Below are 24,249 nucleotides of genomic sequence, written 5' to 3'. Positions count from 1 at the left end.
TGGAGGGAAAAGAAATTCTTTTTTTTCTTCTTTTCTTTGTTTTGGAGTGAAAATTTCCACTTAGAGCTTTCCAAGAGCATGGAGACAATTTTTATTTCTGAAGCCAAATCTACATAATATGTAAATGAAAATTAAGCTGGAATTTGAATGAATTCAGGTTTTGGAGGGGAGAAAGCAAAAAGGTTTCTAGAGCAAAATCTGTTTGACTGCCCAACTCATTTTAGTTTGAGAAAAGAACTAATGAGAGAAAAGGAGGGAAATTGTTGAGTTTAGGGGAAACTGGAAGAATTGGTTTTATGAAGCAATTAGAAATCGTACTTCATTGTAATTTGGAACTTGATCAGCTCAGTGGGCAAAAAAGACTTAATTTCATCATTTGGGAATATTTAAAGTTTTTCTGTTTCTAAGAAGGAAGGATTTAAAAGAGAAAATAGACCTAAAATGTTGGCTTTGGACACACCCAAAAATTGTAGGTTTTTTTTTTTTTTTTCTTTTTCCTTAATTTGGCATTTACATTTTACAGCCTTTAAACACCTAGGTTCTAAAAGAAAAATAGCAATTGAAAAAGTTGAAGTGAAATTCTGTGTTATTTTTTGGCATTTGTTTGGTTTATAGGTTTTTTTTTTTTATTGGAATAATTAAGATTGTTTTCTGATTTTGTTTTCTGAAAGGTCTAAGCATTTCTTTTTAGTTATTTCTTCTTACAGAAAATGTCAGGACCTTTTAAAGCCATATATAGTGGAAAATGTAAATTCATTATGTTATACAAATTACATAGCCCAGAGATTTGTAGGAGAGACCGCCATTAAAATAAGATATGCATAATTAACATTATTATGAAAAAACTAACAGAGGATTCACAGAAGCTCATTTTTTATAACATATAACTGAATCAGTTGATAAAGACAAGGCTTGAGGATGCCTTGGTAAAAGAAAAATTTCCCTTTTCTGTGCTTTTTCATTCTTCCGATTTGAAAAATTTATTATTTTGTAAAAATCCAAATTGTTTTCAGACCTCTTTATTGTTATGTGGGGTTGGTAGTTTACTTGGTAATTTTCAAAAGTGGTGATTATTTACAAAGGGAAAATTTTATTATATTTGATAAATTTTTGTGATCTATGACCAAAAGTCAAAACAAAACAAAACACAAATTTTACTGACTTAACCAGAAAGAAAGATAAAAGGAGGGCAAAGGGGAGATGAAAATTCCGATTCTTACCCATGGTCCTAGTGGAACACTTACTTGGCTGAAGAAATGGATGGTAAAACATCAACTCAACTGATTTTTAACAGGAAACTTTAAATTTTCTAAAGGGGGAAAAAAAAAAAAAAGCCAAACCTAAAGGTATAATACTTCATTTGGAGGTTTTTTTGAACGTTTTTGGCCTGAAATGAAGCAATTGAAGGTGAAACCTAAAAAAAAAAAAAAAAAAAAAGAAAAATTTTTTTTTTTTTTTTAAAGACAAATATTGACTGGATTGAAATTTCAAAAATAAATATTAGGTACTCACTTAAAGATAAAGGATTATGTGTGGTCAGTTAGAATCTGATCTGACTGAATTTACTGGCAATTTTGAGACACCCCCCCCCCACACACACAAAAAAAAAAACAAAAAAAGAAAAAAAAAAACTTCTGATTTCTCTACTAAAGAGGAGTACTGAGGCAGGGTGGGCTCTTGGTGGGTCACACCCTCTAGGTCTGGGAACCCTTTTAATCCCTTTCACCTTTCACCAGGCACCAACTGGTCTTGGAAGACCTGGTGGCCCCAGTCCATGGATTCCCAATCCTGTTTTGTGAAATTTGGTTTTTGAAGGGGATCAGAATTATATACTAGATAGTGGCAGAGGTTTGGCGTTTCCCATCATCATCATCACCACTGTCTTTGGGAGATTGTAGTTTTTTAGTTAAAGAAATCCTTCAGGGATGACTAGCCACATTCTGACATATTTGGAATGAGCTTTTTTTTTTTTTTTTTTAAGTAGCATAATTAAAAAAAAATTTTTTTTTTTAATCTGTTGAATTATTTAGGCCGATGCCTAGGACGGGCAAAGAATTTGTAATTTCTAAGGGGTTGTGGTGCCTCTGGAGACAGTAGGCCTGAGTTTAGTAGCCTGAAGAAGGACTGTACTCTGGGATGGGGATAGTTTGGGAGAGGGGTAAGGACATCTGAGAAAAAGTCAGGGTTGTAGATAACAGGTTATTTCTGGTGCAAGGAATAAAAATATGACAGCGTAGCCTTTTGTGTTTCCTGGAGCTCCTGACACACAACTCAGATGTGCTTCATTCTGCTGAAATTTTGTTGTGTTGACTATGGTTTAAAGCCACCCCCTGGCCAGAAATTGAAAATTGTTTTGTTTTGTAGATAAGTTTTATTTATTTATTTTCCAGATTGGTTATTCTGATCATGTTTGTTGTAAAGGAAATAGAGGTGCATGATGGTACTGTTGGGGGCGGGGTCAGTTTTCTTTTGTTTCTATTGGCATCTCTCAGGATTGAGAGCTGACCTGGGGCCTTGCCTCTCTCACCTGCTGTTTGAAATGAAAGTGTGACCAGAAATGAATATATGTTCTAATTTTTATTAGCCTGTGTCTGTTCACCACACTTTGTTACATTATTGAGTGAAAATTTTGGCAAATTGGACTTGAGGGGTGGTAATTTGATGATGGACTGAGTTATTTTGGTGAAAGATCATTTATGCTCAGTTTCTCAGTGGAGACTTTTATTACTTAATGTTTTGCTTTTCTGCCTAAGGAGTTTTTTTTTTTCTAATACGGTTTGAAATTTCAAGGGCCCGCTTTATAGCTTGACTTCCTACCAAGCTGAAAAAGGATTTGTTTATACTTCAGCCCTGCACAGAGGTGAACTTGAACAAGGGCTCTAGCAGTTACAGAAGGAAAACAACAAAGATGGCTGGTCAATGTAAGACTGACCTCTCTCTGGTCCTAGAGAATAAACAGCCAATGGTTTGTTTCATTCGAGAAGCCAAGTTTAAAAGCTCCTCAAGGGTTAGCCATCGTTTTTTTTTCTACCTTTGACTTGGCTCTTGGCATTTTGCTTCCTCTGACCTAAGAATCCTCACATCTTCTCCTAGGTGGGGTGATAAGAACTCCTTGCCATGTTTCATGGTCATGATGAAAGTTTGAGTTTTTTCCATATTCTTGTATTATTTTGTGTCATATGTAAAATAATGTGGCTTTGTGGATACATAGAAGTCCTAGCTTACCTAAGGGCTTGCTGTATGACCTTGAACAAATCACTTTTTCCTTCTGAGCCTCAATTTTCGTATTTGTCACATTTGTAAAATAAGACCTTTGTACTAGGTCAAGGATAATACATCTACTCCTCTCTTACCAACTATCTTGTTATACAATGTTTTGCATGTAGGAGCAGCGGTAAAAGGCCTAAACTTACTATCTGACTATTTTGCACATTAACCTGGGTTTCCTCCCTGATCATCCAGCTCCCTGACTTCAGAGTTATCCATGTCTGTCCAGCTCACAGATAAAGCTGCAAGTTCTTCAGAAGGCTTTTTATGGACCCCATCCCTATGACTGGAGACACAGTTGCAGCTTTTCCTATGAAAGAGATGACTGAGGTGGATTTTGAAGTAGCCCTTCCTTAGAAGGGCTCAAGCGTGGCCAGAGGGGCCCAAGAAGAGGCAGGATGGGGGAGTGTGCCCTGGAGGGACTCCTGGGGAGAATTTAGCACTTGGAAACTACAGCATAAACTGGCCACCCTTCCTTCTCTTGTGATCTGGGCTTCTGAGCTCTTTTTCTGGGCATCCATTAGTCTCCAGGCTCTCGTCCTGGGATTTCAAGTCCTTCAACACCAATAGCATGTGGCTTGTGAGGCTACAGGAGAAAGGGTGGTTGCAGGAAGGCCTGGGCAGAAACCTACACCAACTCTCTTGACCCTCAGCTGTGCCTCTTGTTCAGGTTGGAGCCCCAGAGCTGTCACTTGTGCCAGCTCCTGGGTCCCGGATCCACTCTAGTGCCAACCTGAACAGCAGGGCTTTGGGGTCTAGAGCACATTGTTGCTAGACACACAGCAATTCCAAGGATCTGGGCTCCAGGGTCCCTCCATTTCTTCTTCACATAAACTGATTTTGCATAATGAACTGCTGGTCTTTGGAACCTACACAGGTGTAGTAAGTTTCATCTTTGAATCTTACACCAAGTGACCTAGTTACTTGTGTCACTATGTTAAGGATTGATACAAGGTCGTATCTGGTGGTGGTGGTTATGTGCCATGGAGTTGATTCCGACTCTCTACAGGGTTTCTGAGGCTGTAAATCTTTACGAGAGCAGAAAGCCTCATCTTTCTCCCACGGAACAGCTGGTAGTTTCGAACTGCTGACCAATTCGTAACCATTATGCTACCAGTGCTCCTAGGCTATATCTAGACTCCCATATTCTGGAGAGAAGGGCACAGTATTCAATTAGCCATGTCAGCCATGGGATGGAGAGTACATCTCTTACTGACCATGTTGTTGTTGTTAAGTGCTGTTGAGTCGTTTCTGATCCATAGTGACCCTGTGTAAGGTTTCCAAGGAGTGGCTGGTGATCTTGAACCACCAATCTTGTGGTTCAAACAACTTTGCAGTCCAGCACATTAGCCCACAGCGCTACACACCAGGACTCCATACTCAGGCTAAACTGTGGGTTCAGATTCATTAGTGGATTGTGAAATCATTTTAGTGGATCACAACTGCATCAAATAAATAGAAAAGAATGGAACAGAGGGGAACAAAAAAATACCAGAGGCATAATACAGGGTACAGGGTGGTATTGGCTTATGAAACTAATTTTACTTATCAGTGTATGCGTGATGTGAAATGTTATCTCCTAAGTGTGGATCTCTGTCAAAAGAGTCTGAAAGATACTGATCATAGTTGTTGACTTGCCATGATGGACTGCAAGTACCCTGCAATTTACTTCTTATGCTTTATTTTTTCATTTATTTTCCTTGTCAATTTTTACACGAGCTCTGTGGGCTAGGTGTCTTGTGCCACAAACTTTGGCTCCTTGTTGAGCCTCTCCAAAGTGACACCAGCTTCGTGGGAAGTCATCTTGTTGGCCTTGGTTTAGACTGGAAGTCTCGTTGGAAAGGAGATTTTAAAAGTAATGTGGGATCCCCGTTCCCTCCTTCAGTGTCTGTCAGAGAAAAATGGGTAAGGAGGCTAGACCAACGCAGGACGGGCCTGTGTCAGGACGGGAGGGAATGTGGGGGGCAGGTAGCACTATGGAGTTCCATCACAGCATCCCCAGAAACACTTCCCTTCACTCTGCAGGATAAGCATTGGACTGAAAGGTTGGTTTGAACCACAAGGACGGTGGTTCAAACCACCCTGTCTTGGTGATAGGGACTACAGTTAGAGATAACTTTTATTGTCCACTTTTATGTCACATTGCCAGACTTTTTTTTTTTTTTTTTATGTAATTGTAAAGTCCACGCTTATGCAATTATAAGTTCTATTTGGACTCTTTGTTAATGTTTGTGTTTTTGAGAGTGTGCATCTAAGAACTCCAGAATTGCTGTTTTGGTCTCCTCAACTCTTAAAGGTATTAGACCAGCACTGCCCGATAGAAATTAGATGGGAGCCACAAATGTAAGCCTTCTATATAATTTAAATAATTTAGTAGCACATTTAAGGACAAAACATAAAAAAGAAAGAGGTGAAATAAATGTTAGTAATTTATTTAGCCCAGTATATCCACAATACTATGATTTTAACATGTAATCAATGTAAAAATGATCATTGTGATATTTTATATATTTTATATTCTTGCTGGTATTAAGCCCTTGAAAACTAACGTGTTGTTATTCCCACAGCACACCTAGATTTGAACTAGCCACGTTTCATATGCACTGCAGCCAGATGTGGTGAGAGGCTCTTTTATTGGACAATGTTGTATAGAGTTGGTGTTACTGGCTAGTCTCTGAAGGGTAGCAGTATCTTACAAACCTCTTGGTTGTGTTGGTAGAACTTCTTTCTTGAGTACTGTATGCTCTGAGGCATTTAGTATGGATTCGTTCCATCCATTTAGTCCCTCTTTGCTAAAGTGGTCCATGCTTCCCTTTAACCAGGGGTATTCAAAAAGTTCATTGAAGACAGAATTGAACGATAATGGAATTTTCTCATGAGCTTTTTGAACCCCTCCTATTTGTTTCAAACCCAACATTCTGTGATTACACATGACAAATGGCCGAAACTCCAGGGTGATGTGTTTTAGCATGTGCCATTGAGGTTGAGAAATGTGAGGGAGGCAGTCAGTGGAAGTTGGCTTTTAGATAAAGGGTTGCCTGAGTGAAGGATAAAGATATAAAAAGTCAGCAGGTGGTTAGGACTAGAGATAGGGCTGAAGGGAACAAGAGATCAGGGCAAAGATGGTCTGTCAGTGTAATCCATTTCTGAACTGAACTTGAAACCAACAGGAAATTCCGCCAGGATAGATTAGGCCTTAGGTCCGACTCAGCGAAGTTTTCTGACATCTACCCAATTGCTAAAATGGAGAGCTGGGATTGGGTTTGGCCAGACCAGAGTTGGAAACCCAGCCTTACCGTGTTAACATTGTGATTGCTGCTTTGGAAAAGTTACTTCTTGGCTTGGAACCACAGTTTTTGCATCTCGAAAGAGGAGGTAATAATCTTGACCTTCAAGAGTTACTTTGGGATCAAGTCGAACAGCACATGTAGAAAACCAGCTAGTCTATGGACCTTCTTAGACAGAGGTCCAGTGACCAAGGGGTCTCCATTCTGGGGACCCAATGAAAACATTTTTAGGTCCCAGAAACTTGGTGGTCTCTTCTTAGTGGGCAATGAGGTTGCAAGAAGCTAAGGAAATGTTTTTGTTGTTGCTTGAAAACAGACTAGGACAAGAGATCTCCTTAGACGTCTTACAAAGTGTACTCAATGCTTTCATTCCAAGGAGGCTCCAGCTCCTCTAATAGTTCTGCATTTTTTCTGGAGCGATGACACAGTCTTTAAAAGGGTTCATTTGAATCTTGAGTAGACTGTGGACCTTTGAGTGTCTGCTCATGTTGGGCCTTCCTGCTTGCTCTCCCCTCTATTTCATTCATCTCTGCTTGATGGGAATCGAGACCCCTCTTCAGACTAGCTGCACTTCCTCTTTTGTGAAACCCCCTGAGCCTCCCCAGGTAGAGTTAATCCCCAGCCCTACCCAGAGGTTGTTGTTGTTGTTGTTAAGTGCTGTTGAGTCGGTTCCGACCCATAGCGACCCTGTACAGGGTTTCCGAGGGTGTAAATCTTTACGGGAGTAGAAAGCCTCATCTTTCTCCCGCGGAGCGGCTGGTAGTTTCGAACCGCTGACCTTAAGGTTTGCAGCCCGATTCGTAACCACTACGCTACCCAGAGGTACTTTCCAAATACTGTGTACCCACAGATGAGAATTGTCTGTTTCTATTTCTCTAGTCAATTTTTGAGTTCCTTGAGGGCAGAGATCATGGGTTATTCATTTCAGGGCCTGGCACAGAGGAGCAGCTAAATAAATATTTGATGACTTAATTTGATTTTTGGAAATAGCTCAAATCAGTCAGATTTGAGCCTAGTGAAGAGTGGATGACTAACGTGGGTGTGGCTATTTGGTGAAAACCAGTGTTTTATTAGGCTATAAGCAAATTTTCTTACAGCTGGCTCTGAAGCCCATGACTATCTTAAAATAATATGTCCAAGGGAATCTTTGAAAGGTGCTAAAATTCCTTTGACCACTTACCCCTGGCCCTTTTCCTCTGTTGAATAAAGTTCTCTGTTTACTATGGGATCAAGGGATCAAAGACCATTGGGATCATCAACTAAATGTCTGGTTCTGATTTGTATTACAGTCAATGGGGCACTGTGGTTTTAGGGAGGTACACATGGGGAAGGTTTGAGGTGGAAGGGGCCAGCACTGCCCTGGGTTTGTGCTAATAACTGGTCTTTTTGGTCAAGTGGCCAAGAAGTGGACATCAGGGGCTCTTTGCACAGTACTCTCTTGGCCCATTTGATTTGGCGCTCACCCAGACTCCACCGATCGTAGATCTCATTCTGGTTTGCAGATGTCAGAGAGTCAAGGAAAATTTCTGGGAGAAAACCGAGAATACTCTGTTTAATTATTTTTCTGTTTTATAAAAATCTGTCATTTTAAACACTTGGTGGTCCAGCTCAGCAAGCAGCGAGCACAGAATCCCAGTTTTGAGGCAGACCATATTTCGTCAACATCACATTCCCATGTTTTCATGCTTCTGAAATTGGGATGTGTATTATAATAAATGTGTTCTTTTAATACACGGTTTCTTCCTCTTATGTCTTCTTCTCAAAAAGTTGCTATAAAATTGATGATGCATCTTACAGTCCAAGATGCACACGGCGTAGGATACCGTGGGGCGGTCTTGAGATCTTTAAGGTTCCCAAATTCTGCCCTCTTTTATTTCACATATCTTCAGATTTGGCTTCTCCACCTGCGCAGTGAGGGTGGGGACATCTTTTGGGGTTGCTCATCGGGAGGAAGCACCTGATTGACACTTGGTGACTTAACACCCTTTCCTTCCATGTCTTTGGGTGGGTGTCCTAACTCATAAGTTGGAATTGATTGGACAGCAACTAACTGCAGCTGTCTCCTGAAAAGGGTGTAAATAGCCGTTGGGAGGGAGGCGAAGCTCTAAACCTGTGGTACCTTTTGTTCAGCCTTGTGGATGAGCTGTCTCACCAATGGTGGAAAATCACTTTAACACTTCCAAGGGTAGAACAAATAGATTGATGATGGAGGAACAAAGGGTTGGCTTCTTTTTCTGTTTTACTGTTAAATCATTTTGTGATCTTTGTCAAAGTACTTCATTTCCCTGGGCGCTTGCTTTCCTTGTGTGTAAAGTGGGGATGAGAACAATGATGAGGAAGATGAAGACATGTGCTGGGAAAGTTGTAAGGGATCGGAGAGCAAAACTCTGTAAAGGACAAAGTACTTTTTCACTTGTAGCAAGTTATTTGTTTATCTAGCCCAGGGTGGTAATTGAATAACATACCTACTGCCACTTCCCATTTTCAAGCCTATTGTACCCTAAACACATTGCTATCAGTTTTGACTAATAGTGACCTTCTTAAGGAGCTCTGGTACCGTAGTGATTATGAATCGGGCTGTGAATCGCACGGTCAGCAGTTTGAACCTACCAGCTGTTCCGTGGGAGAAAGATGAGGCTTTCTGCTCCCATAAAGGTTTACAGCCTCGGAAACCCTGTACAGGGTTGCTATGAGTCGAAACCAACTCCACGGCATATAATAATAACAACAAAGGACAGACTAGAACTGCTCCATAGGGTTTCTGAGATTGTAAATCTTTATGGAAGCAGACCACCTCATTTTTCTCCCTCAGAGTGGCTGGTGATTTGAACTGCATACCTTGACATTAGCAGCTCAGGACTTAACCCACTGTGCCACCAGGGCTCCTAAGCTTGTGGTAAACATTGCTAATTGATCATGGTTGTTGTTGTTGTTAAGTGCCGTCGAGCCGGTTCTGACCCATAGCGACCCTGTACAGGGTTTCCAAGGGTATAAATCCTTACAGGAGTAGAAAGTCTCATCTTTCTCCCGCGGAGTGGCTGGTAGTTTCGAACCGCTGACTTTAAGGTTCGCAGCTCGATTCTTAACCACGACGCTACCAGAGCTCCTTAATTGATCATGGTAGTTTTTTCTATTGAGTTTGGCCATGGCTCCTCAGAATCCTTCTTAGTATGGTGCTATTAACAAATTGGCTTTAGTATGGGATGTGAAGTCAATTTACTCTTCCAATTTTTATGGCACACTCTGTCTCTCTCTTTCAAACCTTGAGGGGGAGGTGACTTACCTAAGAAAGACGTGGACCTCCGTGAATAGACAATGGGGAGATTTCAGCCCCCGAGTTTTTTAAGTTTCCAGCCAATGTTTTTCTTACGGTTTGTACATATGTTGTGTCAAAAGGAATTAAAATTGAATTTAATCTTGAGAGTTAGAGGACTCCTCCTTATTTTTTCCCTGTTATAATTAGATACCCTTGGGGTTGTCATCAAAGCAAGACTGACTGACCTGCTTCACTGGACACTCCCTGGGTAATCAAATTTCAAAGGGGAAATGCCTGGGCTGGGCTGGCTGACTGGGCCACTGTCCTTCCCTCTCCCATGACATCGCAGAGGGGCAACACTGACCCTGTGGTTTTTGGATAGATGACCTGAGTTTGGGACAAGTTTGCTGCTTCCTAACTCTAAGATCACAAATGTGTTCCTTGTCTCTCTGAATCTTAATTTCAATATCTGGAAAGTGGGACAGGACTAATCCTTCCCTGGTCAATTGTCAGAATGAAATAGGATAGCCTATTTGAAAGTGCCTTTAAAGTTGTGTAGCTCTGTATGTGCTTTAGGATAAGTACTGGACTGCTAGCCATGAGGTAGGAGGTTCAAACCCACCAGCCACTCCTTCGAAACCCTATGCAGAGTTACTATGAGTAGGAATTGAATCGATGTCACTTAACAACAGCAATAACAATGACGTGTGTCAGGAGTCCTGGTGTGACGTTGTACGATAAGCACTGGATTGCTAACCACATGGTTGGTGAACCCACAAGCTGCTCCTCGGAAATCCTATACAGGGTCGCTATGCGTCAGAACCAATGCATTATTAGCACTTAACAACAACAATATGTGTGTTAATATCTTGTTTTATTTTTCTTATGTATTAACTTTTTATAACTAACACTGATTACTGATTTGGAGTCCTGGAATGGTGCTGTAGGATAAACATTGAACTGAAAGGTCAGTTTGAACCGCTAGGTTGGCAATTCAATCTTAAATGGTCACTCATCAGAAACCCTATACAGGGTTGCTGTGAGTTGGCACTGACTCGGCAGCACTTGGACCGCAAGGTTGGCAGTTCATACTCACCAGCTGCTCCGTGGAAACCCCATACAGTGTCGTTATGAGTCAAAACCTACTTGATAGCACTTAACAAACAAGGGTTAAAAAGTGTGGATTGTTTTAGACCTTTGAGACATAGGGTATGTTCCTTCCATTTCAGTCATATACATAACCTGTCTGACCCTGCAAAAGCACTGGCCTCTGTACCCTTATGCAAACCTCTGTTTATCTGTCTGTTAAGTGGGAGAACAGTCCATATGTGTAACTCTTAACAGGCTCCCTGCAAGCATCAGATGGCACACACACACACACACACACACACACACACACACACACACACACACAAACTGGAGAAACATGTTGCCGACAAATTCCTTTTTCATTCCTTAAAAAGGAAAGGAGGGAGGCTGAGGTGAGGATGGTATTGAGTCGACAGAAAAATGATAAAAATATTTTAGCTGACAAAGCAGAATGAGACATCGTATATAAACTAAAGAGAAAAATGGAGTCAGATGATGCTCAGCTCCCTAGTCTTTTATAGAAACCACAGGGGAAAAGCTACTTTCTAGTGAAGTGAGCCCTGGGTCAGGGATTGATTCCCAGGGGCCAGTCCCATTTGGGATGGGGGCCTTGGGAGGAAAGAAATCTAATAGCTCCCAAGGCTGGCCAAGACTCCTGCAAAGTGGAGGAGTCCCCAGTGTCTCTCAGCAAGCCCCCCGGCTAGCAGTTTGCTGGTGACATTTAAAGTCAGATGAGATCTTGGATTGCTTACTGGATGTGTTATTGACCAAGACAGTATGCCTGGGGAGCTAACCATTCCACCTTTCGAGTTTGAGCCTCTACAGCACAAATTCCCACCCGTCCCCCAGCATATCTGTGGAGAATTGGAGGAGGGCAAGGAAGAGAATTTTGGTTTGGTGCAATTCTACAGGAAACTTGTTCCTTGTTTTATTTGGGGCTCAGGGTTTTGCCATCTGAGCCAAGTGGATATAGGGCAGCAGGTACTTCATATGCCCAAAAGAAAGAGATGAAGACATCTTTCCATGCTGAGGAATTTTTTTAGTTTTTAATTACATCATTTGGGAAAAATAACTATAAAAATTTAAGTGTGTTTATGTGGGTGTTTCTTTATTGTGTTTCCTGGAAGAAAAAAAGACGGTGAAACTGATCTGAAATAAAACTGAAATGGACCAGAGGGTCAGCTTGAAAGGAGGCCTCAGGGAAAGAGCACTTCCTTGGGGAGCTACTAGCTTTAAGTGTAATTTGTTGTGAGACTGGTCCTCTTTTTGAATATTAGAAGTCTAGAGCTAGTGTGGCTTTTAGAGATTTTCTAAACCTGTGTAGTCCTATACTTACTGGTGGCCACCTGTGGTTATTTAACTTCTGAAACGTGGCTAGTCTGAATTGAGATGTGCTGTAAAGTATAAAATCCACACTAGATTTTGAACACTTAAGTGGGTTTAGACTCATAGCAACCTTGTATAGGATTTCCAAGGAGCAGCTGATGAATTTGAATTGCCGACCTTGCGGTTCAAACCAATCTTGCAGTCTAGTGCACTTCCACTACAGCGCCACCTAGAAGACTTGTTAAGTGCCATCGAATTGATTCCGACCCATGGCGACCCTGTATAGGATCTCCGAGGAGCGCCTGGTGAGCTTGAACTGCCACCTTGCAGTTCAAACAGCTTTGCAGTCTGGTGCATTAACCCACAGCGCCACACCAGGACTCCACCTTGAAAGACTTAGTAGGGGTAAAAAAGAGACTCAGTGATCTCAGTAATTTTTGTTGATTACAAATTTTAATGATAATGTTTTTATACATTGGGATAAATAAGATACTAAAATTAATTTCACTTGTTTTATTTTTACAGTTCTTAAAATGTAACCACTAGAAAATTTAAGGAGACTTGTTGGCACAGTTGTTAAAGTGTTCAGCTGCTAATCAAAAAGTTGGCAGTTTGAACCTATCAGTTGCTATGAGGAAGAAAGATGTGGCAATTTGTTTCTGTAAAGATTGGCAGTTTTGCATCCTCTGTGGTGCAGTTCTGCTGTACCTGATAGGGTCACTATGACTCAGAATTGACTCCCTGACAGAGGGCTATTAGAAAATCTGTAATTACCGATGTGGCTCACATTCTAATTATATTGGACAACACTGACTTAAATCAACCTGCTCTCTTTGTAGAGAGAGGAAAGGGAACCCCTGCAAGGGGAAGTGGCTTACCCTGCAAAACATAGAAGCTTCACTGGGTACTTTACAGACTGCAAGACTCAGAGCACACTGCTCAGCGCTGGAGCAGTGTGGCTGATGCGTACAGTGAATATAGAAACATCAGCATAACAGGCTGCTCAAAGTGAAGGGGGAATGAGAATTTACAAGAGAGGGAGGTATTGCTAATTAATGAAGGAGATTAAACTGTGCCCCACTTTACTTATCCATTCCCCTTATCATTAATTAAACACTTTTGGAAGAAAGTAAATCCAACAAGGCAGGCAAACAAGTTTAAAAGATTACCCCCGGCAGTTTTTGCACTTGCCAAAATATTCTGAAGCTGATTTCATCTGTGGGTTTGAACCTGTGATCTTTTTGAATCAGGGCATAGTTCATGTCTGGAGACTCACATTACATTGAAGGTTGTGGATTTGGGGTGTTAAGGGCTGGAAGGTGTTCTTTTGTTTAGGCTCATCTGTTCCCTGTGATGGTCTGGGAAACTAAACCATTTGGAAGTACACCAAAGGGCATTATTGTCTTACTGGGCAGAGCTGGCAGGTCATCTAGGTCCCTAGACTTCCAACCTGGTATAGAGACCTGATACTGTGCTGCTGACTGAAGGATGGGGCCACAGCACTAACACTCAAACCCAAGTCTCTAGCAGTTTTCCTGTGCTGTTTTCTGGAAGGGATTTTTGAGCTATTCAAACTTACAAATTTTTGTTTTTTAAGTCAGGAACTCTTTCTGTCTTATGTTTAGCATTCTTACTTTTCTCATGTTATATTTTACAAGGCAGAATTTTTCTGCCTTGAATTATAATCATTGCATATTTGCAGAGTGCTTCTTATATGCAGGTTGCTGTTGAGTTGATTCTGACTCATGGGTGGTGCAAACTGTTAAGCACTAGCCAACTGTCTGAAAAGTTGGTGGTTTGAATTTACCCAAAGGTAAGGTGTAAGAAAGTACTGGCAATAGACTTTTGAAAGATCATTGCCGTTGAGAACCCTATGGAATATAGTTCTACTCTGAAACATATGGTGTTGCCATGAGTTGGAATTTACTGGTGTGGTTCTTTTTGGTTTTCTTATATGCTAGGCAATGGGCTAAGCATATTACATCTATTTTCTCATTTAATACTCATAATTTACACTGAAAAGTAGTGATTTTTACCTTTTTATTTATTTCAAATGAGGTAATTAAGACTCAGAGCAAAAGGAATTAATTGCCCAAGGTCTCACAGGCATTTGGATTTCAAATTCAGATGAATCCAAAGCTCAGGCTCACAATAGCGCTTTGAGGTATAAATCCAGCCTAGTGCCACTGATTCGATTCCATCTCAAAGTGACCCTGTAGATCAGGGGTCTGCCACAATTTATAATGTCATTCGCGGGCCATACAAAATTACCAACCTAAAAATTAGTCTGATATATTTGGTCAAACAGTTAACTCACTCCTAATGTCCTGGTGTGTGGCTCTGTGGGTTAATGCGCCAGACTGCAAAACCCTTTGAACTGCAGAGTCAGTGGTTCAAGCTCACCAGCTGCTCCTTGGAAACACTATACAGGGTCGCTATGGGTTGGAATCGACTCAATGGCACTTAACAACAATAATGTCCTGCTGTGGCACTGTGGATAATGCACCATGTGGGTTAATGCACCAGACTACAAATCCGTTTGAACTGCAAGGTCTGCAGTTCAAGCTTACCACCCGCTCCTTGGAAACCCTGTACAGGGTTGCTATGGGTCGGAATTGACTCAATGGCACTTAACAACAACAACAACAACAATAATGTCCTGGTGAGAGTTCTGGTGTAGCGCTGTGGGTTAATGTGCTGGACTGCAAAGTTGGTTTGAACTGCAAGGTTAGAAACTCTATACAAGGTCACTTTGGGTCAGAACAGACTTGATGACACTTAACAATAACATGTCCTGGTGTGGCGCTGTGGGTTAATGTGCTGGACTGAAAAGTCGGTTTGAACTGAAAGGTCGGCAGTTCAAGCTCACCAGCCACTCTTTGGAAACCCTATATGGCGTCACTATGGGTCAGAATCGACTCGATGGCACTTATGTGATGACTTAAGTCCTGATGTGGCACTATGAGTTACTGTACTGTACTGCAAAGTCAGTTTGAATCACAAGGTTGGCAGTTCAAGCTCACTGGCTGCACCTTGGAAATCTTATACAGGGTTGCTGTGGATTGGAACTGACTCAATGATGCTTAACAACAACGTGATGACTAGCGTCCTGGTGAGGTTCTGCAGGATAATGCACTATACTGCAAAGTCAGTTTGAACCATAAGGTCAGCGGTTCAAACCCACCAGCTATTCCTCAGAAACCCTATACAGGATCCCTTCGGGTTGGAACCATTTCGATGGCACTTAACAACAACAACAACAATGTGATGACTGGAGTCTTGGTGTGATGCTGTGGGATAAAGCACTGGACCACAAGGTCGGTTTGAACCAGATGGTCAGCGGGTCAAAGCTGCTGTTTGGAACGACTATATAGGGTCGCTATGAGTTGTAACTGATTTGACGGCAGTAAACAAGAACAATGTGATGACTGGTGTGGTGCTGTAGGATAAGTACTTGGCCTCAAGGTCAGAGGTTCAGACTTACTAGCTGCTCCTCCAAAACCCTATACAAGGTTGTTATGAGTCAGAACCGACTCAATGGTACTTAACAACAAAGTGATGGCTGGAACTGCAGTTGCCTTGGCAGGGCCAGACCAAATGATTTCATGGCCCTTATATGGCCTGAGGGTTGGACATTCCCTACCCCTGCTGTATAGGGTTTCTGAGTCTGTAAATTGTTACAGAAGCAGAAAGCCTTGGGGCAGCTGGCGGGTTTGAACTTCTGACCTTGCCTTCCAACCCATCATCAGGATTCCTTATGCCTCTCATTTTAGAGTAAGGGAAGGTGAAGTAACTTGCTCAAGGATATGGTTAGTGATTAGACTGTGACCTGAGCCCAGGTTGCTTAGATGCTGCTGTGGTTTTCCTGGATGTAGTGTCTTAGGAAGTTGTTCCCCCCATCTGTGGAACCTGTGTTCTAGACTCCAGAGCCTTCGCTTCCCCAGCTCCCAGGGTGCTTCAGCACACCAGCGGGTTGTGTGTTTCATGTGCATGAAGCCTTTAATACTGCGTTTGAAAACAGTTGCAGAAGGTTTGCTGTAATTAATTACATTTGACATACTTGGAATTGAGGCCTCCCGGATTCGGAATGCAAATTTATGCCCAGACAGATGCAAGGTACGTTTGGAGCCAAGAGTTCTGGCACGTTCCAGCCAGAGTCTGCAGCAGCACTTGCTACTCTGATGGAACACTAATAGGCAGTGAATAGTGGGGTCTGGAATCAGACCTGGGGATACCTGGAGTCCATAGTCTGTTGGAAGAGAATTAGCCTCAGGCTTCAGGGCAGGGGTTTGAGCCTTACGTTTAACTCACTTGTGTTCTTCCTTCTTTGGACCTCCATTTCCCTTACTAAACAATGAGAGCTTGGACGAGGTGGTCTCAAAGTAAGTGCTATTAATTTGTTCGGGGGCAGGAGGGCAATTAATCAGAGTTAAGAGTTTGGAGGACTGGCTTCTGCAAGTACAGACGGCTGAGATAAGAGCTTGGACTAGCTAGGAACTCGGGAGGTCATTGCAATAGACAAGAGAGTGTACATTGTTGTTGTTAAGTGCCATCAAATTGGTTCTTAAGTGCATTGAGTTGTTCCCAACTCTTAGCGACCTTGCTGTAGGATTAGCACTGGACTGCAAACCACAAGGTTGGCAGTTCAAACCCACTAGTTGCTCCTTGGAAGCATGGGTCTCTATGAGTCGGGACTGACTCAGTGGCGCTTAACAACAACAAGTAGGATTTCCAAGGAGCAACGGGTAAATTTGAACCTATCTTGTGGTCTAATGCTTTATCCCACAGCTCCACACTAGGGTTTGACATCCAGTATGTTTCTGATTTCAGAGGGTCCATATGTACAAGTCATCCATTCAGCATCAATCCCTGCTCGCACCCCATGCTCTCATTTTAGCAATTTGTATCTGGTAGTGTAGTGGTTACGAATCGGGCTGCTAACCTCAAGGTCAACAGTTCGAAACTACCAGCTGTTCCATGGGAGAAAGATGAGGCTTTCTGCTCCCATAAAGATTTGCAGCCCCGGAAACCCTGTGTAGGATCCCTATGAGTTGGAACGGACTTCACAGTACTTAACAACAACAACAACAACAGCAACAACCTATTGCTGTATAACAAATCACCTCCAGACTTAATGGTTTAAAACAATGATTATTGAGTGTTTCTCATGATTTCTGTGGGTAAGAATTTGGGAGTGGATCAGTTGGTCAGTTCTGGGGCTGTTTTCATCTTAATGGCTTCTCCACTTCCATGATGGGTATTTGTGCTTGGAATACTTGAACAGCTGGGGCACCTTATACACCTCTGGTTCTCTCTGTGTGGTCTCCACAGCATAGAGGCTTTAGGGTATTTACTACAAGGCTCTTTGGAGTTCCAAAAGTGCATGACCCAAGTGAGAGAGAGCTAAGCAGACCTTCTGTGATGTGGCCTCAGATTTCATAAGTTAAAGTCTACCACAGTTCAAGGAGAAGACCACAGACTCAGCTCTTGACTGAGGAGTATCCACATCACATTGTGAGAAGAGCATGTACCATGAGATGTATTTTAATGTGACCACCTTTGGAAAATATAATCTGTTCATCAGTCAGTCCATCTGTCTAGCTGTTCACAATCCACCCATCTACCCACCTTTCTATCTTTCAGACCACCTGTCCTTCTGTATGACCATCTGTTCATCTATCTATCGACCTACCGCATTCAATCACCTGACAGATCTTTTGAGCACCTACACTGCCAGGTGCTGATGGGTCCTTTCAGTAATTAGCTTATGTGGGCCAGTTGTTAGGTGCCATCAAGATGGTTCTGACTCATAGTGACCCTATGCACACAGTATGAACCCATGCCCACTCTTGCGCCATCTTCACAACTGTTTTGTGTGAGCCCATTGTTGCTGTCAGTGTGTCACTGTGTCAGTCCATCTCGTTGGGATCGTCTTCTTTTTTGCTGATCCTCCACTTTACCAAGCGCGATGTCCTTCTTCAGAGACCGATCTCTCCTGATGACATGTCCAAAGTGTGAGAGATGAAGTTAAGCCATCCTTCCTTCTAAGGAGCATCTGGCTGTACTTCTTCCTAGACAGATGTGTTTGTTCTGGCAGACCATGGTACTTTCAGTTTTGTTTTGTTTTTTGTTTTTGCTAACACTGTGATTCAATGTAATTTAATGGAGTCCTGGTGTGGCGCTGTGGGTTAATGTGCTGGACTACAAAGTCTATTTGAATTGTAAGGTCAGTGGTTCAAGGTCACCAGCTGCTCCTTGGAAACCCTATACAGGGTCGCTATGTTTCAGAACCCACTTGATGGCACTTAACAACAACAACATGATTCTACGCATTGATTCTTCTACAGTTTTTCTTATTCAGTGTCCAGCTTCCTCCTATGAGGGGATTGAAAATACTATGGCTTGGGTCAGGTATGTTTTAGCCCTTGAGCTGATATCTTTACTCTTTAACACTTTATAAAGGTCTTTTGCAACAAATTTGCCTAATGCAGTACGTCTTTTGATATCTTGATGGCTGCTTCCATGAATGTTGATTGTGGAGCTAAGCAAAATGAAGTCTTCAATCTTTTCTCCGCTTATTGTGATGTAATTTATTGGTTCAGTTGTGAGGGTTTTTGTTTTCTTTACATTGAGGTGCAATCCATACTGAAGGCTGTAGTCTTTGATCTTCACCGATAAGCACCAATACAGTGCTCTTAGCTTCCAGTGAATAAGGTTGTGTCATCTGCATGTCACAGATTGCTAATGAGTTTTCCCCAGTTCTGATGCTACCTTCTTCTTTTAATCAAGCTTCTTGGATTATTTGCTCAGTGATGAAAGGATTCAGTCCTGGTGTACACCTTGCTTGAATTTAAGCCATTCATTGCTCTGTTCTGTTGGAACGACCGCTTCTTGGTCTATGTACAGGTTCCTCATGAACATAATTAAGTATTATGGAATATACCTACACGTCCCAGTGTTTTCCACAGTTTGTTACTGAGCTTCACTGTCAAATGCCTTTGCATAGTCAATAATGAGCAAGCAAACATCTTTCCTGGTATTCTCTGTTTTTAGCCAAGATCTATCTGACATCAGCAATGATACCTTTTGTTCCACAGGCTTTAATTTCTGGACGCTCCCTGTTGATGTACTTAGTGCTGCAACCATTTTTGAATTTTCTTCAGCAAAATTCTCATTGCATGTGATATTAATGATAATTTTAAATGATTTTCATGTTCTGTTGGGTCACCTTTCTTTAGAATGGACACAGATAATGGATCCCTTCCAATCAGTTGGCCTGGCATAAAAGTGGATTCTCTAGTGCTACATTAGTTTGTTGAAACATTTTAATTTGTATCCCGTCAGTTCCTAAAGCCTAGTTTGTCACCAGTGACTTCAGTGCAGCTTGACTTCTTCCTTTAATATCATCGATTCTTGATCGTATGGTATGCCTTGAAATGGTTGAGGTCAACCTGTTCTTTTTGGTACAGTCTCTCTGTGTATTCTTTCCATTTTCTTTTGATGCTTTATGCATCATTCAATATTTTGCCTGTAGTTGTTGTTAAGTGCTATCAAGTTGGTTCCGACTCATAATGGTCTTGTATAGGGTTTCTGAGGATAGACTGGTGGGTTTGAGCCACCAACCTTAACAACCTGTTAGCAGTACAGTGCGTATAGAATCCTTTAATATTACAAGTCAAGGCTTGAATTTTTTTTTTTTTTCTTTTAATTTTTCAACTTGAGAAATGCTGAGCGTGTTCATCCCTTTTAACTCCAGGTCTTTGCGCATTTCATTGTATAGTACTTTACTTTGTCTTCTCAAGTGGCCCTTTGAAATTTTCTGTACAGTTCTTTTATTTCCTCATTTCTTCTAGTTATCACCACCTTCTGTACTGTCAGGAGTAAGTTTCAGCGTCTCTTCTAATACATGTTTTGGTCTTTTCTTTCCTGTCTTTTCAATGGCCTTTTGCTTTCTTCCTGGATGATGTACTTGATTTCATCCTACAACTCTGCAATTCTTCTGGTTTTTGGTCATTCTTGAATTGGTCTCTGAATTCAGGTAGTGTATATTCAAGGTCATGTTTTGACTCTTGTGGACTTGTTTGAATTTTCTGCAGCTTCTGCTTGAACTTGTTGTTGTTGTAAAGTGCTGTGGAGTTGGTCCGACTTATAGTGACCCTGTACAGGGTTGCCGAGGCTGTAAATCTTTACAGGAGCAGAAAGCCTCATCTTTCTCCCACGGAATAGCTGGTAGTTTCAAACTGCTGACCTTGTGGTTCTCAGCCTGGTTCGTAACCACTACGCTACCAGAGCTCCTTGAACTTACATGTGTGCAATTAATGGTCAGTTCTACAATCAGTCCCTAGTCTTGTTTTGCTGATGATATTGAGCTTCTTTATCGTCTCTTCCAACAGATGCAATCAGTTTGATTCCTGTGTAATTTCATCTGGTGAGATCCATGTGTATATTGTTGTTAGGTGCTATTGAATCAGTGCTAACTCATAGCAACCCAATACACACTAGAAAGAAGCATTGCTCAGTCCTGTGCTAACCTCACAATCCTTGTTATTCTTAAACCCAGTGCTTCTGTCAGCGTGCCAGTCCATCTCGCTGGGGGTCTTCCTCCTGTTCGCCGACTCTCTACTTTACCAAGAATGATGTCCTTCTCCAGGGAATGGTCCCTTCTGATAATATGTCCGAAGTATGAGAGAAGAAGTCTGGCCATCCTGGCTTCCAAGGAGCATTATGGCTGTACTTCTTCCAACACAGATTTGTTTGTTCTTTTGGCAGTCCATGATGCTTTTAATATTTTCCTCCGTCACCGTAACTTAAATGCAGCAGTTCTTCTACGGTCATCCTTATTCACTGTCCAACTTTCACATGTATATAAGATTATTGAAAATACCATGGTTTGGGTCAGGTGCACTAACATATTTGCTCTTGATCACTTTAATGAGGTCTCATGCAGCAGATTTGCCTAATGCAATATGTCGTTTCATTTCATGGCTGCTGCTTCCATGAGTGTTGATGGTTGAGCCCAGCAAACTGAAGACTTTGACAACTTCAGTCTTTTCTCTATTTATCTTGATGTTATTTGTTGTTTCAGTTGTGAGGATTTTTGTTTTCTTTACACTGAGGTACAACCCAGACCGAAGGCTGTGGTCTTTAATCTTTATCAGTAATATTTTAAGTTTAGTGAACAAGGTTGTATCATCTGCATTATCACAGGTTGTTAATGAGGCTTCCTTCAGTCCTGATGCCATGTTCTGTTTCATATAATCCAGCTTCTCGGATTATGAGCTCAGTGTACAGATTGAATAAGTACGGTGAAAGAATACAACCCTGGCACACACCTTTCGTAATATTAATTTACCCAGTGTCACTCAGCTAATTAGTGTCAAAGACAGGACTTGAACTCAAGGCTTCCTGACCACACTGTCCCAGGCTGCGTCCCATTGAGGGGGACATGCTTTGCTTTGGTTTTTGAGTATTAAATGGTTCTCTGAGAATTGATTTCCCACTTCTATTTTTTTTCAAATGAAAATAAGTTGTTTTTTTTTTTTTTTCTGATTACAGAAATAACATGTTCATCACGAAAACATACAAGGAGTACAGAAAAAATATGAAGATTTTTTTTTTTTTTTAAATCACCTAAAATCCTTCTCATTGTGATGAACATTATATAAGTCATCTATGTATGTATAGGAGTCCTGGTGTGATGCTGTGGGCTAACACGTCAGACTGCAAAGTTGTTTTAACTGCAAGGTCGGTGGTTCAAGCTCACCAGCTGCTCCTTGGAAACCCTATACAGGGTTGCTATGGGTCGGAATCGACTCATTGGCACTTAACAACAACAACATGTATGCATAAATGTATATAATCACAGTTTTACACAAATGGGATTTAATTCAACACTCTTCTGTGGTTTTGTTTTTTAAAGTCATGGGCATCTTTTTACATCAGTAAATACGTTGTAAAGTGCTGTAGAGTTGGTTCTGACTCATAGCAACTCTGTCTAAGGTTTCTGAGGCTGTAAATATTTGCAGGAGCAGAAAGGCTTGAACCACCAAGCTGTGATTCATAGTCCGGTTCTAATCCTGCAGCGCCATTATTTTAATGACTACATTGTGCTTACACACCAATGTCTGTGGTGGTGTTGGTTGCTTGTGAGGCGTATCTCATGACACACCAGGCTTCCTACTGGTAGGATAGTTTCCTTAGGATCATTCCCTGGAAGCCCAATTACTATGTCACCGTTTACATGTTGTTGTTGTTAAGTACTGTGGAGTCGGTTCTGACTCATAGAGACCCTGCACAGGGTTTCCGAGGCTGTAACTCTTTATGGGAGCAGAATGCCTCATCTTTCTCCCCCCGGAACAGCTGGTAGTTTCAAACTGCTGACCTTGAGGTTGGCAGCCTGACTTGTAAGCATTACGCTACCAGAGCTCCTTGACTACATATATATACAGAAATGTAACAGCCAGTTTACCTTTATGTTGGAGATCATGAGTGATCATTTTATACCTAATAGAATTCACATTGTCTTGCCAATAGTTTTAATCTTTGACATGATGGGCAAATTGATAGGTCTTGGTGTGGCGCTGTGGGCTAATGCACCAGAATTAAAAGCCGTTTGAACTGCAAGGTCAGTGGTTCAAGCTCACCAGCTGCTCCTCAGAAATCCTATACAGGGTCACTATGGGTCGAAACCGACTCAATGGCACTTAACAACAACATCAACAACATTTGCATATTTGTGTTAGTCACACACACGTCTTCTTGGGTTATGTGGTTTGTCCATTTTTCTTTGACAGTGTTTGTCTTTTCCTTTGTGCTTTTAAAAAAAGCTTTTTAGAATATAGAGATATATAGGCTCTTTGCCATTTAGGTTCTAAGTTTTTTTTCCCCCCTTTTCCTTAACTTGTTTTTACTTTTAAAATGTTAATTTTATTTAAAATCAGTTACTGTTTATTGACTCTGAGTCAAGAAGATGGTCCTATGGGAGCAGAGTAGAATTGTACTCATAGGGTTTTCAGTGAGTGACTTTTTAGAAGCAGCTTGCTAGCTTTTTATTTTTTTAAATGTTTTATTGTGAATTATGTGGTAGTTTACATAGGAGAACATTAATTTTACATTCATCCTATCCTATATTGTTTCATTGCCATGGTTACAATTTGCTAGCCTTTACAAAGGGGTGCCTCTGGGTTGATGCAAACCTCCAATTTGTGTTGGTTAGAAGCGGAACATGTTAACCATTTGCATGACCCAATGACTCCTAATTGATTGCTTTTAAGTGCCATTGAGTTAGTTCCAACTCACAGTGACCATGTATAGGTTTTCTGAGGAGCGGCTGGTGAGTTTGAACCTCTGACCTTGTGGTCCAGTACTTATCCTACAGTGCCACATCAGGACTCCTAATGCTGATTGTTGTTGTTGTTGTTAAGTGCCATCGAGTCGGTTCCGACCCATAGCGACCCTGTAACAGGGTTTCCGAGGGTGTAAATCTTTACGGGAGTAGAAAGCCTTATCTTTCTCCCGCGGAGCGGCTGGTAGTTTCGAACCGCTGACCTTATGGTTCACAGCCCGATTCGTAACCACTACGCTACCAGAGCTCCTGATTAGTGTTTAATAAAATTTTAACCTTTGGAAAAATGTTTTCATTTTTTGCCTTGTGGATTCTGTGTATATTTTAATTATAAACTTTAAAATCATATTTTAAAAAGTCTTCCCTATGTTAAGAATTTATAAAAATATTCAATCTTGTTTCTTCTATTTTATATATTTTTTGTTTATTTTTCTATTTAAATGATTTATCCATCTGGACTGTATTTGGTTTAAAGGAGAAATATAGGGATCAGGTTCTATTGTTTCCCAGATGGTGAGCTACTGCTTGCTCTGACACCAATAATTGAATAAACTGTCTCTTCCTCCCTTATTTGAAATCCCATCTTTGTCTTATATTTAATTTCCATGTACTTAGGTCTGTTTCTGGAGTCTCTGTTTTGTTCTCTTGATGTGTGCAGGCACCAACCACATTGCTTTAAT

At 41.3% G+C, this 24,249-nt stretch overlaps 1 protein-coding gene across 1 annotated transcript in view; it reads left to right on the top strand.

Moving 5' to 3' along the window:
* Positions 1-24,249, top strand: part of ZNF618 (zinc finger protein 618) — a 210,666-nt gene that overhangs the window by 650 nt on the left and 185,767 nt on the right. The gene's annotated exons all lie outside the window — the stretch shown is intronic.

Source organism: Chrysochloris asiatica, unplaced genomic scaffold, assembly GCF_000296735.1.
Source record: "Chrysochloris asiatica unplaced genomic scaffold, ChrAsi1.0 scaffold00081, whole genome shotgun sequence".
Taxonomy (NCBI): Eukaryota; Metazoa; Chordata; class Mammalia; order Afrosoricida; family Chrysochloridae; genus Chrysochloris; species Chrysochloris asiatica.
The sequence above is the reverse complement of the archived record's forward strand: the minus strand, read 5'-3'. Positions and strand labels throughout refer to the sequence as shown.